This window comes from Molothrus ater, chromosome 1 (genome assembly GCF_012460135.2).
Source record: "Molothrus ater isolate BHLD 08-10-18 breed brown headed cowbird chromosome 1, BPBGC_Mater_1.1, whole genome shotgun sequence".
Lineage (NCBI taxonomy): Eukaryota > Metazoa > Chordata > Aves > Passeriformes > Icteridae > Molothrus > Molothrus ater.
This window is the reverse complement of record NC_050478.2, coordinates 74327943-74344070: the sequence shown is the minus strand read 5'-3', so window position 1 is coordinate 74344070 and position 16128 is coordinate 74327943. Positions and strand designations below refer to the sequence as shown.

The 16128-nt window shown below is 36.4% G+C and overlaps 1 long non-coding RNA gene across 2 annotated transcripts in view; it reads right to left on the bottom strand.

Moving 5' to 3' along the window:
- The window catches only part of LOC118701959 (uncharacterized), a 115347-nt gene that overhangs the window by 83709 nt on the left and 15510 nt on the right, over positions 1 to 16128 (bottom strand). Inside the window, exon 4 of one of the 2 annotated variants that reach the window (XR_004982611.1) lies at positions 15752 to 16080. The exons of the other annotated variant lie outside the window; for it this stretch is intronic. This is a non-coding gene — a long non-coding RNA (uncharacterized LOC118701959). Of the gene's footprint in view, positions 1 to 15751; positions 16081 to 16128 lie in introns of those variants that run through there. 2 annotated transcript variants of the gene reach the window in all.

Below are 16128 nucleotides of genomic sequence, written 5' to 3'. Positions count from 1 at the left end.
TGAAACCCATTCACTCCATCCACTTGCATAAATTCTTTGGGGCAAAAGCTGAAACAGTTTGCAACTCAAAAAAGATGATAACTTACTAGGTAATTTTTTTCCCCTAAATCTTTAATTCCTAGCACTCTTCTTCTAAGCATTTCATCAAGCTAAATTGGAAATCACAAACTGTGAATATCTTCTCAGTTGCTCAAAGGCTACCCATTAGCAACAGAGCCAGCATAAAAGGGTATATTTCTTGCTACATAAAAGAAGTAAACTATCAAGTTACTTTTTAACTAGCAGTGATATTCAGAAAGGCAATCCTGTAAGGCATATGCTTAGAGAATGTGAAATTCAGGTCTTTTGACTGTTTTTTGCAGTTTCTTTCACTGTTATCATTAATTTTCCTTGCCTTTGATACTGAGGAATCACTGAAACTGACATCAAAGCCATCTTTCTTGTCCCCTCAGGAGACTATACCAAAAACTGTATATCATACTGGAAGGCAATAAGCATAGGTTTGGTGATATATTCACTGCGACAGTGGAAATATTTAAAATAAATATATGTCTAAATGGAAATATAGGCAATTAAATGAGTGAATTATGCATTTGATCACACATTTTTCTTCACTAAAATAAATATGTTGTTCGTGACTTTCAGGTGCAATTAAAATTTAATATCTATGCTATTTAAAACCACCTATTCACAGAAAACCTGATGAAAGCATTCTTTGATTGTACTGAACACTGCATTTTCATTAGTAGATCTTCAGTCTTTGCTGGTTTTGCTCCTTTTAATTTATCATATAAAAGTAGAGTGCAAGATCGATTTAGGTTTGACATCTGATATTTTCATTTAATTGTTTTGGAACGCACCTTGAAAATTTCAGAATTTTCCAGAAAACTAAGTTGAACTGAAAAGCAAATGTTTTTTCTACGACATTTATCATATAACATAACAAATATTAATTAAAAGTCAAAATGCAGGGTCATTACAAGAAAATATCAGCTCATTTCATTTCAGAAAAACAAACAAAAAATTTTCTGTGACACATCTGAGTAAAATCACTACAACTTTTGTATTTGTATATTTATTTTATGTCTGTATTTACCATTTTTCTCTCTAACAGGTTCACAGAAATAAGTATAATGGGGCTTAGAGTCTATGAAATAAGTTATTAGTGATATTTGAAATAACAAAGAGCTATCTTCAATGTAAATAAAAAGACATTTGCAAGAGATCATCTACCAGCACCCCTGGTTAACTGAAGAAGTTCCAGCTGACTGGAAACTGGCATATATAATGACCATCTGCAAGAAGATCAGTTGGAAGAATGATCCAGGGAACTACAGCCCGAACCTTGGTCCCTGGCAAGAGATCATCCTGAGTGCCATTATGCGGCACATGCAGGACCACCAGGGGATCAAGCCCTGCCAACATGGATTTATGAAGGGCAGGTCCTGCTTGACCAACCTGACAATGACAAGGTGATCCACTTGGTAGATGAGGGAAAGGTTGTGGAGGTGGTCTACCTGGGCTTCAGTAAAGCATTTGACATCATCTCCCCATTAGAAAATCTGCATGTGTGAACTTTTTGATGCTTGAAAAAACTGGCTGGATGGCCAGGCCCAGAGAGTTGTGGAGAATGGAGCTAAATCTAGTTGATCACTGGCCACTAGCGGTGCTCCCCAGGGCTGCTTTGGGGCTGGTCATGTTTTTGTCTCTATTGATGATCTGGACATGGGGATCAAGAGCAGACTCAGTAAATTTGCAGACAATAAGTTGGGTTAGGGTGTTGGTCTGCTTGAGGGTAGGAGGGCTCTGCAGAGAGACTTGGTCAAACTCAATCAATGGGCTAAGGACAATTGGCAGATACAGGAGGTTCAATAAGGCAAAGTGCCGGGTCCCACACTTGGGCCACAGCAACTCCATGAAATGCTACAGGCTGGGGGAGGAGCGGGTTGAGAGTTGCTCAGCAGAAAGGGCCTTGGGGATGCTGGTTGAAAGCTCAATATAAGCCAGCACTGTGGCCAGGTGCAAGAGACTGTCTGAAGTTCCCTTCATTTGCCTCATGATTGTCACAAGGACCTTGAAGACCCCTGACAGGAGCTCTGGCTTGGCTGAGGTGGATGTTTTTTGAATGTTATGCCAAGTGATTGTTTACAGGTGTGCTTGCTGTACTTTCACAGAACACTTCTTTGAACATGTTCTGACAAGCGGTGGCTTGTCCTTGCATGCTCGCACCTGCCTCACAGACCAAGGTGTCTCAACACTATGGCCCATGAACCTTCCCCACCTTTTGGCCAGATGCCACTCTCTTTGGATTAAGACTATATAAACTGTAACTTTTGAGACAACTTTGGTGAACCCCCATGGACAACGGTGAATCTATGTGGCTGGACCATGAGGATTCTGTCTCGTTGATAGCTATATTCCCTTTCCACTCTTTTTCTTTCTGTCATATGTTTTATTTTCTGATCCCTCCATTGCATTTGCTGTTGACCCTCAATAAAGGTGCATTTGTTGTGATTAAACTGACAGTCCCCTGCTCTTTGTCTTTTTCACTTTTGGGATCTGGACATGAACCATTATGACCTGATTGCCCTAGCTGATCGTGACACCAGGTGGCCAAAAAAGGTCAGTGGCATCTTGGCCTGTATCAAGAATAGCGTAGTCAGGAGGACTAGGGAAGTGATCATTCCCCTGTACTTGGCATTGGTGAGGCTGCATCTCATGTACAGTGGTTGATCCTGGCTCCTTCACTCTACAAAGGACATTGAGGCATTGGAGTGTGTCCAACAAAGGGCAACAAGGTTCATGAAAGCTCTGTAAAACTTATCTTAGGAGGAGCAGCTGAGAGGTGGGTTTGTTCAGTCTCAAGAAAAGGAGGCTCAAGGGGAATCTCATCACTCTACACAAGTACCTGCAAGAAGGTTGAAATGAGGTGGGTGTTGATATCTTCTACCTTGTCTGCAGTGAGAGGACCAGAGGAATTGTCCTTAAGCTGAGACAGAGGAGATTCTGATTAGATATTAAAAAAAAAAAAAAAAAATCTCAATTTGACTGGTCAGGCATTGGAATTGGTTGCCCAGTGAGGTGGTGGGGTCTCCATCTCACCATCCCTGGAGGTGTTTAAGAGGTGTCTAGATCTGGTGCTGGGTGATATATTATAGTGGTTTAGGGGTTACAGTGTCAGTGCTGGGTTGACAGTTGAACTTGGTGATCTAGAAGGTCTCTTCCAACCTTGACTACTCTGAGTCTGTGAGATATGTATGATGTTGTACCTTTTAAACAGTTAAACTGGGTTTACTGTTTGGGTTTATTTTTTACTTCATCCTTCTTCATAACAAAGATTAACCTTATGAAGAGATATTTATATGTAAAGCCAGGTTTGCTCAACATTGGTTCATTATTGGTCTGTGTGTGCAAGACTGTAGGTTAGCTGAATGTTAGTTAATCTGCACAAATCCTGTTCAAGTTGGGCCTGGTCAGCCTTTAGAAGAGATGACAGGGGACCTCATTAATGTCTATAAGTATCTGAAGGAACAGTGCCAGGAGCATGGAGCCAGATGACAAGCCATTGCTTGTGATGACAAGCAATAAGACATGAGGCAATGTGCAGAAACTGATGCACAGGAAGTTCCATCTGAATGTGAGGAAGAACTTCTTCACTGAGGTGACTGCGCCCTGGAGCAGATTACCCAGAGAGGTTGTGGAGTCTCCCTCACTGGAGATACTCAAGAACCACCTGGATGCAATCCTGTGCCACGTGGTCTGGGACTGTCCTGCTTGAGCAGAGAGCTTGTACCAGATGACCCACTGAGGTTCTTCCCCACCTGATAATTTCCATGATTCTGTGATTGCATATTTAAGAGGAAAAGGGTGGCTCTTTTCTTATGCTCTTAAACATGTAGTATTAACTCTAGACAAAGAAGGGATATTGAGGTACTTTTATTGAACACTTCTTCTTTTCAGCTCTGTTCCAGGTCCATTAAACTTGCAAAACATCTTCAAATGGCACTGCAGGGCTATTGAACTACATACTGTGAAAATTCATCTGGCTGTCAGTAATGCAAAAGTAGAATTATATTAAGATCATGTAAGGTATAACTTTCCCTCCTGTGAGATGACAGGGGAGCACTGCAAACATGATGAAGATCGGGAGAAAGATAATAGATTAAGGCATTTTTGCATGTTAAAGCTGATAAAAAAGGGCCAGGGATAGAACTAAGCAACAAAAAATATTTGTTTTCACAAATCATTATCTTTTAAAGGCATGTGGAAAAGGGCCATTCTCCCTTCTGTTTTATTTCATCAGTGGTTTCTGTGATTTTAAAAGAATATAATATAACAACAGGCACTTTTAATTATATAATAAAATAGTGTTTTTTTCTAAAAAAGTGAAATGATTATCACTAGAGACACTAGCAGAATCTACTTCTCTCTCTTCCTTCAGGCGAATTCTAGGACTTCATATAATTTGGTGTGTCCTATGGGAGTGATCTGAATGACCTCTATGAATTACATGAAAATAAATGTGACTAACATTTGATTCCTCTTCCTCCTGTGTATTTAGTCTTTATTCAATTAGGCAGTTCCTGGGTATCCTTTCAATATGATTTTGTATATGTTGGACAAAAAAGCAATCTCTCAACACTTTTCCTGTGTTGATGTATTTCAGAATGCACTTCTGTACTGAATTTTTTTTATTTGCAATACTTGATGATTCTTCAATGTCCTTGACATACCTACGTGGTGTCAGAATAGCAGAAACATATTTATTTATTTCAAAGAAAATAAAACAGTCCTATAAGGGCTCTCTAAATTATATAGAGACTTTCACCACTTGCTAGCATGTTTAAGGTTCATCAACGTCATAGTATCCCTTTAGGAATGCAATAATATTGCCCTTAGCTTGTTTTTGAACCAGACTATGTTTTCTCTTTCTTGTGTCTCTTTACAGTTTCAAGGATTAGGGCTATGTTGAATTATTTACATGCAGTACTCATCAAAGAGGTAGTTGAGATTTTTACATAGTTATTCTGACAACTACTTGACAAAGACAATTTGTTGACAGCATTCAGTTTTAATTCAGTGTCAGTTCAGTGTTATCTTTTAAAGTCAAATGTTAGCATAAGAAGTCATGGGACAAGGAAAGAAAAAAAAGGTAAAAAAATAATTAAATATTGAAGAAAAAACAAAGCAAAAAAAAAGCAAAAGAAAAATTAGGCATGTATTGGCATAAATTTCTGTTCTTTACTGCGTATTTAACTTGATTATACATTCAATTTATTTTTGGGAATCATAAATTGTACTAAAATGGACATCTCCCTACCTCTCCTCTTATTTTCACCAATAATTATGACTCACTGAGTATGAAAACGCATATGCTAATAAAATTTGTTGCAACTATTAGCTATAATATTGGGAAGTTTTAAAAAACATTGAGATCTATATGTCATCATTTATGTGCACAACTCCTCTTGATTATAGGATGCACTTTTCTCTGAAGGCATGACAATATCATCAGTACAAATGAAAGTATAGGCCTTTGTGTGCTTTTAAATTCTGTATGTGAAAGCATTTCAATTGTTGCATGTGGATTGTACTCATTTGCAAGTCACTTTCCCCTCCAGAAAATGTCTCTAGAGTTACTATAACATATTGTGCCAACAAAGTTAATCTTCATATCGTAATTAAAGTTATACAGAGATGTTTAGATTAATTAAATACAGCGCATTATAAATAGATGTCAAGTTTATGAATAGTTTGTTTTTCACAGAAGCTTTGTTATAAGTTCACAATTGTCCACTATTTTCTTTTCTGGACACACTAGTTATTAAGAGATTTCCTAGGAATCTTAAGATCTGGCATCTCAAAAATTTTGAACCCACTTTTCCAAACTTGAAGTTATAAAGTAAAGAAAAATCATTACTTCAGAAAGGCTTTCATTGGAAAATACTATATTATTACCTGGAGAGACCTGGAGGCAGAGTGTGAAAACACTTTATTTCCAGCAGGCATCATGATGGAGAGACTGCTCTTTTCTGTCACTCAACAATGTCAAATGTAAAGAGAAAGTTTTCTATCCCTTCCTTCTATTTTCAGTCCATTACTTCCTCACAGAATTCTCAATAATGCCAAGGGAATGGAAATCAGAAACCAAGGTGTCATAGCTTTGCAGTGAGTTCTCTGCCCTTCATAATTCACAAAGGAATATTCCTTCCGCTTATTTTTATTTTGCTATCATTAAGTTTAAATTCTTGTCTGTATTCCTGCCAAGGACATCCAATGCAGACTCACTTCCCTGGGTACTGTTGTTTTAGGATTCCTTCCATCACACTTTGAATGGAAGAAACTGCCTCCTCATCTTGAAGCACTCCACTTGCTAGATCCTTATGAAAAAGGTGGAACCATGTACTCCCAAACTATTTCTCCTATAAAATCACGATAGGATATGCCTTCCCCATAGCAAGTGATGTAAAGTGCTTGGTGTAGTTAGAGAAGGCAAATTACTAGGCCCAGATTGTTTGAGGAAGTAAAAAGGGAATTCGTACATGGAAAAAACAGGCAGCCACAGATAATAGGGGTGCATTGTCCCAGAGAGCGGTTCTGGGATTTTCTGAACAATGACATTTAACTAGTGACTGCCAAATGGTCTCACGTAGGACCAATGTTCTGCCCAAAAGCTGGCTGTTTTGAGTATGAGATGGACAAAATTTTAGGTGACAAATGAATTTTGAGGCAAAAACCCTGACATATGCAACAGAATAAAAGTTGCATCACTCAGTGTCTTTTTTTGCGTCCCAGTACAGTATAAAGCTAGTACTGTACTAGTATATTAGTAAAATATTAATCTGCTATGGAGAAAGGAGAAGCAGAAAGAACTATAATCATGGACATAAAGAGGCATTGATAAAAGTGAAGAAAGGTGGTCTCTAGGGCTCATCAAGAAGATGAAATTTTGGTTTTGTTTATTTGGGGTTTTTTTTGTTGACACTTGTTTTTTTCTTTCATTCCCTTTCTTCACGAAAGTTATTAGTTTCTCTAAAAAAACTGTTCAAGTGTAAGAAATGCTGCTGGTCTTTTTAGGAGAAAGAAAAAATAAAATAAATTCTAGAAAAGGGAGAAATATAACCATTTATAATAGACTGTATTCAATGCACTACACACGTAAACATTAAAAAGGTACAAAATATGAAATATATACATTCTATTAAATTTCATTTACATTGTCACTTAAATTTTGCTTTATGTGTAATAGCAAGGAAGAACTGCACTTTATTATAAAAATTTCCTGCCATCTGGATGTCATATTTTTGTCAAGAAACTGCAACAAAATGTAAATGAAAAAAAATTCAGATCTCAGAGAATGTTCTAGATTCTACAAAAAGTAAATAGACATATGAAATGAATTCATACCAGAACAGTTTTCTGTTTAGTTGATCTTGCTTCTTGACTGTCACTGATATGGGTTTGAAATAATGTGAGAATATAAGTTTTGCAATGCAGTTTTTTATCTACCTTGATCCTAAGAGATTTTTCTACAAGGCCTTTAAAGTTTTTTTTTTGGGAGAACAAGCACTTTTAGCTGTAAGGAAGATAAGTTCTACTAGCAGTTATTTTGTCTGTCCCTAGTGGTACGCTGGACAGAGTTCTTTAATTTTGCTTTTCTCTAGAGACTTTAAAGTGGAAAAATCCCCCTTATTTCACCAAAGTAAAAGATGGTATCTTTTTTCAGATGGATAAGAAATGACAGAGATATAATATTAATAGTATTTTTCCAAGTTTTCTATTTTGTATTCCTGACTTTTAAATAAAAAAAAGGAATTAAAAAATGAAAAAAGTTATATGTGCAACAGATGTAGGTAGTTTTGCAGTGGCCATAGATTACAAGTAGGCCATTTTATTACAAAAATCAACAGTAAATTACCTTTTAGGAATTATTAATTTTCATTGTTCTTTGGACAGGAAAGTGGGCCTGTTAAAACCCTTTTAACCTGGATTTAATCAGAAGGGAGAAAGACTTTGTAGGATCTGTGATAATTTACCTAAAGAAAACAGGTTGCAGGCAATGTGGAAATTGACCTTTGACTTTGACTTTTATTTGCAGAAAAATGATTGTTCTTCTGTGCAGATTTAGAACAGCAGCTTTTCTTTTGTCATCACTTTGCACTGACCCACATATTATTTAAAGAAAGATAATGTAACTAATATAATTTTATCAATTTTTGGAAATTCACAATTTCATTCATCATAGCCACTTGTTTCTGTGATGAGGGAATCCAACTAAATTTTATTATATGATGAAATGTTTTGACATTTTCAAATCTGACCATGCTTGTGCTAGGCTAGGGACTGATCTTGATTACGCTTCTGCAATCACAGAAGTGGTTTACAGAAGCTTGTAATTTATAAAGCTGTAACTGAGACACATTGTCCTTCTTTGTCCCTTGTCACATGTGTTTATCAACATACTTGTTACTGTCAGTTGTGTTTTCATTGTTCCCTGTCTCATTCTCTTTTTTCTGATCTTCTGGTATTGACTCCTGATTCCTTGGCTCATATTCCATCTTTATTAAGCCTTGTCCAGTTGAGTGCAACATACTTAGTCCTCTTTCTGGCAGACATAAAAATGCTTCAATCATTTTCTGATTATGTATTCTGCTCCTACTAGAAGAATTTTTGTGCCTTATAGTCATGGAATTTTGTTATCTGGATATGGCTTCCTTCCTACCTCTACTTCTTAGTTTAGTTCTTAGATGAATGTTTGCATCCAAAAATGTTATTTTACCTTGTAATTAAATTATTCTATGAAATTGTGTTTTTATAATATGGGATTCCTTTTTTGGTCTACTCTTTATTGGTGCATTTGAATAACAGCTTTGTAAAAAAAGAATAGTCATTTTAGCACTTGTATATTGAAAACCATTAAAAACAAATACAAAGGGAAGCAGTGATGCTGCTGATTTGTGGAAGTCATCTTTTTTTTTTTTTTGCCTCTGCTTTCAGAGACTACAAAATATAAAATATTTTTACTACACTTTGGAGTGTCCTTCTATTTCTTACCTATGTGACTATGTAGTAAGGTCATTTTCTTGAGTTCTTTTCACTGCCATTGCTTCTAGAAGTATCTGTTGCATCTTCATCTTCCTTCACTGCTTTTCTGCTGATATCCCAATACAAAATGAGACAACCAGCAGCTCCATTTTTTGAATTTGCCATGATCACATGCAATATCAGTGACAGAAAGAATTAAAGACAGGTCATTTTTTTCTAACATTATCCAGGGTCAAATCTACAAACTGGCCCCAAGAAGCTTGCAGCCAGGAAAATGTGAAAGAAACTCCATCTCTTCCATTCTACTCTGCAGTTTTGCTCACTGCATGATTACTTTATATAATGTTATTTTCCCCCTCATACTAATTTTGGTTGGATGGTAAGCAGTTTGAAAGTCTTCCTGCTTTCTAAGCATCCCTGAAGTACATTGGTTTTCACTTCACTTTTCATAGACATAAAGCTTTCTCTGCTTTTAGTTGAATTCCTCCCATCAGGCCTGGCTTGATCATTCTCACTTGATAAATACTGGTTTTATGCAGTGCAATCATACCATAGATCAGTGCTAAATCTGTTTTTTTGGTTGGTTAGTTGGTTGGTTGGTGGGTTGGTTCGTTTGTTGGCTGGTGGGGTTAGTTTTGAGCCATGTGTTTCTTTGGTATATATAATTTCCACCAAATTAATGAAAGTAAATATTCTTTCAATAGAGTATAATTCAGTGTGATTCTTTTTCAGTTTCAGTATTAAAAATGCTTGCATTTTACTGTGAACATGATATTTATCAATAAATCAGGAAAAAATCCCACACTCAGTTGCTGTACTGGGTCAGGCTGGAATGAGGATAACTTTCTTCATAACAGCCCATGTGGTGCTTGATTTACATTTGTGGCTAAAACAGTGTTGCAAAAATTTTGACACACCAGTCAAAATTTTGGCTATTGCTGAACAGTGTTTGCATACCATCATGGCCTCCTCCCTGTTTCCCCTACTACTGGACAGTAGGAATGGGATGAGCAAGTGTTTGTGAGGGGACAGAACAGCTGGGAGGAAGCAGGACAGCTGGCCCAATCTGACCAAAGGCCTATTCCATACCATGTTATATACAGCTGAACAATAAAAATCAAGGAAAGAAGGAGTAAGGGGGGACATTTGGAGTTACAGCATTTGTCTTCCCAAGCAATGGTAGAGGCCCTGCTTCCCAGGAGGTGCCTGGATATCTATAGTGACTGATTTTTGCTCTGCTTGCATGAACAGCTTTTTCTTTCCCTGACCTTTTTTTTTTCAATCCACAACCCTTCTCCTCTTCCTTCTCATTTCTCCCTATTTTACAGAAGAGGGAAGAGACCATGACTCAGGATGGGTTTTGGCTGCCAGCCAAGATGAACCTACCACAATTATTTACACAATTTAACCCTAACCTACTTGCTCTTGAAATGGGTTTAGAAATATGGAGAGATATTTCTAGGACTTTTTATGGGAGACTAAAAAATATTTTTCATCCCTATTTTTTATCTCTGGTGCAAGAAATGAACGAAAGAAGAGCTTAAAAAAGATGCAACTCAACTTTTATGCTCCCTAGGTAAAATGCTGGCTTGCACTAGATTGAGATGGGGATGGTGTGGTGCTCCTTCTCTATCTCTGTAAGAAAGACCTGACAACAAATGACTTCATGGTGGAGGGAGCTGCACTTGGGAGGTGCAGTATGAGGGTTAGTGCACTGTAGGAAGTGGGAGGCTTGCAGATGAGGCTGAAGTATGTTCATCCCCCACAGAAAATGCAGTCAGGGTACCTGCACTTGTGTGTGAGGGGTTCAACTACTGACACATCTGGTCACTGGGGGACCTGTGCCCATAACTCTCTCTGTGAATGAGGAGAGGGATTAGACTGTTGGCTGTTTCTTGAACTTTCTAAGTGGTTAACATGATGGTTTATCTCTCGCATTACTGATCCAGATCCTGATGTGTAATTCACTCACTGCTGGCTAAAAATATTATTAATAAATCAATGAATTGCCTTGTGATTTTGTTTAAATAACAGGTTTTCTCTGAAAAGTCACTACAGAAAGCTCTCAGATATGGGTACACAGTTTTCATGAGTTTCTTTGTTTTGCGCTGCTTTTTGGATATTGGATTTAGTTAGTTCTTCTCTTTAGCATTTCTTCCTCTTCTGTATTTCATGCTCTAATATCTTGAACCAAAGGATCCAATGAGATATTGGATAGTATAAAATTTATATAAATTTATATATTATATAAGCAAATATGCAGTGAAAAAACCTTCATGTATTTGTCCTCCTTTTCCAAGAAAGTGTGAGATTTCCTGTCAGCTACCACCTACTAAACTTAGAGATTTTGTTTTACTGATGCTGGTGCTCAGTAACAATAGCAAGTACTTCTTTTTCTTCCACTGTGCACAAGATAATAAAATAATGATGCCTAACTCCTCCAATGCCCCAGACAAGACAAAGCTTTCTTGTTGAGCAGTCTGTTTAATTCTGTCATAATCAAGACAATTACTTATAATTTAAGTTGCAAATGCTATCTTTGTTATATAAAGCAGTGTGGTGAGCTAAGTACAAGGAGGAGGGGTGGATTTAACAGTTAAGGTAACAGTTACTGAAAAAAATCCTGCTCAATTAATGGACACATGCGTGGTAAAATTTTGTGCACACTTTGAGAACTACTTATCAAACTAGGTTGTAATAAAAAAGAATACAAAATAAACCCAAGAAAAAGCCAGCAAAGCATAAGTATTACATCCAGATAGAACCCACTACTGAAGGTGACAATACAAGCTGTATTCCCCTCTATGGCTGGGTCTTCTCACTTCATGAACCAATCAGTGTTGCCAGATGAGATGCTGATGTTGCAGAAGATGAGAAAGTAATCGTCAGAGTGGTTCAGTTTTCCTTTCCACTTCAGTTATCCCAAATATTTTATTTTTTCTTTGCATCAATCTTTCAAGGAACCTAAACAGATTAAGTATTTGCCTCTTGTCATTATTTTATCCCTCATTTAGGCTTCCTTCTTTATGGATTTGTTTTGGTCCATTGATTTCCAATTCTTTTCTCCTTTGGTAGTAAAAGATGATCATAATGCATGAGATGCTAGTGATTTTTTTTGTGTGAAAGAATGCAGACATTTTGTCCTTCATTTAAAAAATGAGTTTATATAAAAGGATGAAATTTGCCAATGTCTTAAAAGTACAGGGCATGATTCAAATGGTTCATAAGCAACTCAGTCATATTTCAAAATGTTACACACTGTAATTAAATTAGAAGGGATCTGTCATATACTAAGCATATTTCACAGAATCACAAAATATTTTGAGTTGGAAGGGACCTTTGTCTGACACTATTTTAATTGGTAAAGATTAATGGACATGATACTGCATTTAAAAGGGGGAGAATATTGGAGAATATTGCAAGTTTGTGATGAATGGCCTAATGATTTTTTTTTTTTTTGTATTTGCAAAGATTTTGGTTATGTTGTTATCTTTTCCTCTTTTGTGATTGAATCATACTGGAAAAAGAACGAGTCATTAATATGTTTCACAGCCTATCTCCTCTGTCTGACTCTTAGGTGATGAATGAGTACATTTGTTGAAGAAAAGAAAATTGTTGTAGTGAAGATTTTCTTTAATGTTCCAAACATCTTGTGATTTGGGTAATGCCAATTGACAGCAAGGCCCAGATTTTTAAGGTTAGATCTGTCTGCTAGCTTGGCATTTTGCAAAATGTGATATAATGTTTTCTACTTTTCTCTCTTAGTCATCTAGTATGATATTTGCAAATTGCTAAATGACTTAAAAGTAATTAAAATGTAAATTGAGAGTACTATCTCTTATGGGGAAAACCAGATGACTACAAGGTAAGTGGGAGGTTTATTGTCTTTAGAGATGTGATTTTTAAGAACATTTATCAGTCAGCTCTTCTGGACAGAATAAGTTTTGTGATCAGCAGGGATGGCACTAAACACATCAAGGTGATAGAAGTCACTTAGGGAAATAAACTCCATGAGTTCATTCAAATAGAGTCCAAATATATCAACTTCTGCGTCAAAATTATTATATACATAATTTTCCATTTGGTAATTTCATGGATTATGTGATTCACACTTGAATTAGTCTGAAGTTAGTCTACCAAAGTGTAAAAAATTTTTGCCAAGTTGAAAAGAGATTAGAGAATAACTATAGAGAATTACTTACCTTTAAAAATTAAAAGGACACATACAAATTAATACAAAAACAACTATCAGGATGCCCGCCTACAACTTTAAATGCCCTAAAATAATTAGACAATTTTAGGCTATGCCTGCATGAGACAGTATAGTTGCACAAAATGAGTGGATGTGTAGGGTGGAGTGGTTGGCATTTAAGGTCTTGGGAGGACTGGGATGAGGTAAAGTATGAATCAACGGGACTCCTGCAGCCTCACTCCAGCAAGCTGAGTGCAGGAACCATGATCCTAGGCTGCCTCTTCTGACGAAGAAGTGATCAGGAGATTCACAGCAAAACCACAATGAGATCTGAGGTACAGTTCTCTTGCAGCAACACCCTTGAGATCCTAGTAAACCCACAACCAATTTTTTTTATGCAGTTGCACAGGTTTCTGTGGCCTAGAGAGCCTTTTCTCAGGCTTCCATTAGCAGATATTTTTCAAGCTGTACTAGAAAACCTACAAGTACAGCCAAGGAACAGACAGAGATGCTGGATGTCCCTGAAAGCCTTAGAGACCCTGTCAAATACTACTCAAATATATGAAAGATCTTATCCACCATACAAGACTGCTGTCCTTGTATGCTTTTGCAAAATCTGCCTGATTTTATAGCCATCATTGGGAGTTTGGAGAGTGAAGGCATTGAAAATACTGCCAAGTTTTTAATTGTGTTCATTCCCCAGCTCAGTCTTCAGCTATGCAAAACTCCCAGGAGTCAGTCATAATTTAGAAAATGTTGGCTGGCATATGCTTGCCATTAAGCACAAGTGGATGCTAGTAAAATTACCTATATATCTGTTAGACATGTGTTTAAGGACCTTTCTAATTTGGAAATTCAGGGGGCTTAGAATAATTTTTATGGACATAAAATATAGTGACATTTCTCTGGTTTTATATGTATTTACAAGAATTTTTGTGATTTAGTGCTTTGAAACATACCTTAACTCTGCTATTATAAAAGCTAAGCCTTCTATATGATTAATATGACATTTTTAGCAATCAAATAACCAGTCTGTTGATGAGACTATCATTTAGATATTTACATGTGTCCATTTTTGTCTGAGAATAACAGAACTTGTATTTGGATAGCTCATCTGCACAGTTCACCTTACTGAGTGTTAAAAACTGAGACAGAATTACTGTAACATTGCATATTTTTTCTCATCAAAGAAATAGATGAATGAATAATTTTTCTGAGACTTGAGAGCTGAAAGTGACTCCATATTTGATTATTCTTAAAATACTTTGAGACAAATCAATGGAGTTTAGCAATTAACATCAGTCTAATAAAGTATGTGTGTGTCTGCCTGTGTGTGAGTAAATACCCTGGAAATAAAAATAATTTTTCAAAATACAGCCATTGCCAACAGTTATTATCCAGTTGCCTAAAGTATGAAATTCTCAAAAAATTATGCATGTATTCAGTTCTTCATTGTTTTGTTTAAACCAGCTCATGACAGAATTTTAAATAACTAAAGGCAATTTTCTGAAATGGCTGTCTGGGAGGTGAGGTGAGAGTAAGGGCAGTACACATATAACAAGTTAGCAGATATTTCCAGGTTTTCTTTCACAACATAATAATAGTAATTTATACCAGGCAGAATGAGTTTTAATTGAACATCTTTCAAGCTGCAGTACATGAAGTAGCTTGGATTAATGTTAGCAAATGTGGAGAGCTAATGCTCAGTTTCAGAGCATACAGTAACTTTGTGTTTTATCAACATGCCAGACTGGAGCTTACAGCATATTTGGCATATTTACATATTCATAATACACTGTTACTGTGCAGATTCTACAATGTCACATTGGCATTACATGGTGAGAAAATGCAAAAACAAGTTAACATTATGGCTGTTTATAATCTCCAATATTTTTTCCAATTGTCTTTATTTACAGATGACTTCTTAGGCCAACAGTTTGCACAATAACTAATCAAACTAATTTGCTGCTGGCTCAGAATGTAATGCTTTGATTAGAAAATTTACTTTCAGATCTATATTTCCCATATATAAGCTAAATTGTAGTGTAATTTGTAATTACTTGTTTCTCCCCGCAGTTCAAGTTGGCAGAATTATGGATGAATACTCTAGAGAGAAAAGAAGAAAGACTTAGGTTCAGTACTTGGAGTTTTGGAATTATTCACTCTCACAGAAATACTGAAACCACAGATATATGAATGGCAAGATGCTTATTCCACAGATGTAGTCTATAACTGAGCCAACCATATTAATTCCAGTTCACTTATAAAAGCAGCAGCCTCTCTATATTGTCATTGGATCCTCATTTTTTGTTCAAGGGAATTGGCTGTTTCAAGACCCACATTGTACTTTGGCGCTTTGCTCACTAAGAAAGGAATGTTGTGATTTATTTAAATAATGTGTCAATTCTATCCTTTGATTTGTTTTTAGTCAGTACATATTGAAATGTGCTGCTGTTCTTACACTTATTTAAAAGCACAGAGAAGAAACACACATATACATGTGTGCATGTTTATTTTATTTATGGTTGTACATACATACATATATATATACACATATGTCATAGAGTGCTTCACAAACAGAAAAGGCACAAGATCAATATAATATCTTAACCTTCAAACAAATATGTTAGTTTGAATTGCAATAGGCAAGACTCCTTGATCTTGAGAAGTGCAGGGCATGAGAAAGCAATATGTGCTCATGCTCTGTTAGTTAAGGCACAACATATTCATTGTGGAGGCAATGGCCCCAGACCGATTTGTCTCGCTTTCACTCTGTCAGAGTATCCTGCTTTCTTCTTTGTATAAAACATGAGCTAAGAATATTTCCAATGGATACATTCTTGCTGATGAAAGAAATGTAAAAGAAAGCAGAAATGTGATTAGTGTTGCTA